This window comes from Teleopsis dalmanni, chromosome 1 (genome assembly GCF_002237135.1).
Source record: "Teleopsis dalmanni isolate 2A chromosome 1, ASM223713v2, whole genome shotgun sequence".
Lineage (NCBI taxonomy): Eukaryota > Metazoa > Arthropoda > Insecta > Diptera > Diopsidae > Teleopsis > Teleopsis dalmanni.
The window spans coordinates 8685036-8688661 of record NC_051846.1 but is presented as its reverse complement, the minus strand read 5'-3'; positions in this window follow the sequence as shown (position 1 = coordinate 8688661).

Sequence of the window (3626 nt, the reverse complement as noted above, 5' to 3'; positions counted from 1 at the left end):
TTCGTTCTTTTCTAAAACCAGGTCCCTGCTCGGGCGCCAATTGTAACGACACTTTTGGGTGACGTTCAAAAATTTTTAGTTTTTGCTGGGGTATCCTCAGCCGTCGTCCAGAGTCGTGACAATATATTTATAATTTTGCCGAGACGTTGGTTTTAGAAGAAAACAGAACGTGATTTATATGTATAAATTATATATATAACTTTATTATTTCATAAACTTATGATTAACAAAGTTTAATTAAAATTCATTGGAAACATTTCTAATAATAAATAAAAAAAATTATGTTGATGCCAAAATTTCCCACTTCTCCATATACTCCTTGTTAAAAGAATCTTAGCAAAACCCGTGTGACTTCTTAAGCCCCTCTTCTGTTGTAAAAAAAATAAACAAAACGTTTCCTCCGTGCTGTAAAAACTATTTGACCGAATAAGCCAGGTTAAAAAATATACATATAAGACAGGAAAGGAATTTTACACTACGTTTGATTCAAAGAACCAGATTTGTGGCACAATGTGCCAGATGACCAATAGGCCAGTGTACTTGTTTCAGGAAAAGTAAAATTTCAAGTTTGGTAAAATTTACCAGAAGGCCCAATGAGCCAGAGTACTTGCTCTTTCACTTGTCGCAAACCAAGTCCCTGATTATATAAAATGTACCTCCTTTTATATCGAGCATACCGGAGCTTTTTGGTGTAGCGTACCGGTATTCTTTGCTATACTTGACTTCGCCGTGAAGTTGAACTTTGTGTTCTACTGTTTTCTCACTTCTTTTGCTTCGCCGTGATTTTTTTAGTACTTTTACTACGCGCCGTGTTTCTTTATTTCGTGTGTTATTCCTTTTTAGTTTATATTATATTAAATATTATTACATTAAAAGTAAAGTGTTTTAATACTACAAAACAAGGTATTAAATATACATATATATTCTGTGAATTTAATATTATCTAAATGTGAACAGAAAAGAAATATTAAAAGAAATAAAATTGATGTTGGCGTGCTTAGTTTTGTTTTGTTGTGTTTTGTTTATAAAAATAAAATTGTACAACCAAAAATGTTAAACTGTTTTGTGTTTTTTTTGTTTACGCAGATAAACTAAAATTGAACAATCACGAGTGTTAAATTGTTTTGTGTTTTGTTTTATTTATATATAATTGTAAAAAATAGATATTTGTTTAAAATTTACACATGTTTCGCCGATAATTGTTCATTGTTGTTGCGTTTATAAGTGTTCCATTCATAAAAGTTTTAACCAAACGTTGATTTTGTTTTTCGTATATTTTTAGAATTTGCACATTTCATGTAGCGATGCCCGCGGCACATTGGCATCGAGGATCCCAGGTAATGTCCATGATATTTCAAATAAATATTTTAATTCAATTTTATATTTTCCAGTTAAGTCGCCTTCAGTGATTTTCATGTGAGTTGTTAGATATATTATGTGTAGTGGTGGCGGTTATTTAACACACAGACTGTGTTTTCCTCTGCTTCTTGTTTTATGTAGCACAGAAATTTACTTTGTAAATTTGTGTCGTTACAGCACTTTAATTGAAAAACAAGCAATCTAAACTAGACAAATTGGTTGAACATTTGCAAATCCTGTTAATTTATGTAAGCGCTGTAAGGCTACAAAGGATATGGAAGTACCCATTCAATATGTACTGAAATCAGAAAAGAATTTAAAAAAAATATTGAAAAATCTGTAGAAATATGAAGTATCAGATAAGCCTGTAGCTGCTGTAAGCCTAGTTCTGTTCTGGTAAGTCATTCATTAGGTATACATGGTACACATGGTACATATGTATATGGTATATATACTCAGGCACACGAATGAGATATATGCATGAGATATAGTCACATTACTAAAAGCACTAAATCGTACTCGCTAAGGTTAAACAATGACACAAAATGCATAAGTGACAAATATCATTAATAATAAATTCAAAACAGCCATGAGACAACCTACAAAGGCTTTTGTACTTTTATATTCCCAAAAAGAAAAAGGAACTGCGATATTGCCTGCGTATGTGTCAAAGCATAGCCACTTAAGGCGCTTGCAACACATAATAAGGTCATTTTTCAATTGCAGTTGCACCAACAGAATAGCAGCACTGGCGACAACAACAGCAACAACAAAAGAAGCAGCAACACCAACGCTAACACCAACGCCAACGTCAACAGTAATTGCAGTTCGCATTCATGGCGATGGCGATGGCGATGGTGAATTGCAATGGGCGATGGATGTCCGAGGTATCATGCTCCGGTTTTATTACGACACTCACACACAAATGCCATTTCGTTTATGTGTTGCACTTTTTATCCTCAGCCTTATGAGAAGGATACGTTCTGTGATGAAGTTAGCCGCGAGCAATGAACTTCTATGGATCTGTTTTTTTCTTCGTATTCATTCAGCAGCCCATTTGCATTATTATGCAAACAATTTTCTATTCATTGGCCGTTTGGCTGTTTGCCTATTTCCTCGACCGACTGGTGCTGGAACCTAGCTGCTGGTGTGCATGCGTTTGTATCCTTGCTGATTCCGAAGCTGTTGGCACTCGGTTGGCATGAATTTCATTTAAAATTGTATCCCATGATTTCGTTTCATTTCGTTTCGTTCAGTTTGTGCAGCCATAATTTTCAGTGCATATTTACAAGGACATCTTTTGTTTAAATTGGTCATTTTTTTATTAGAACTTTTGTGTTTTACGAAAGTTCTCTATTTGCTCGCTTTTTATATACTAAAGACAAGAATAAAAAATTTTTTTGAAATATATAGCATTTTTAAAACTGCTGCAGATTATGTCGTTGGGTAATAGAAACCATGGACATTGACTTGAATCGCCTCAAGGCTCTTTCGTATTGCAAATACATTCAAGGATGCCCGACCATCGGGCAACTGCTGGTTTGTGTGCTTATTTGATCAATTTAAAAATTATACGCTGCTGTGAATATTTTTAAAATTTTTTTTAATTTATAACTAAGTTCATTTTCTCTGAAACATGTCTTGTAACTGCATAGTGGTGAGAGTACAGTATTTGATATATACATATTTCAAATGATGGAAGAAATAAGGTTAAAAGTTTTGAAAGTGAGTATTTGATATACCATCTAATATGTTATGAATCAACTGTGTTGAGTTGAGTTTAGTTGTAAATCACTAAAACCATACACTCAGAAAAATATGCTTTAACCACATACTAGTTAAATTCAACTGATCATTTTGTTAGAAAATTGTAGCTCATTTGATAAAGAAGAAAGGAGAACCAACATGTGGCATGGTTAAACCCACATAATGCATCAAGTAAGAATATTTTTATCTGAATTTAGTTACAATTTAATTAAATCAACCAAATTATTTTTCTGAGTGTTTTGAGTGTAATAGAACGCATTGCACTGACTGTCGGAAGAAGGGAGCTTGCAGATGTACGTGTATTACTTACTGCTTAAGCAGGTTGCTAATGATATATTTATGCCCAGCCTTAATCTGGGCGAGGTGGAGGTCACTCACTCAACGTTCGCCATTCTGGCTTTCATACGGAAGGCGGAATGTCATCCATTAGGTAAGGATCTGTTGCAGCATAAAAGATCAACCATGGTTGGGAGCTGGTACCCTGTTTATTCCTATTTGTA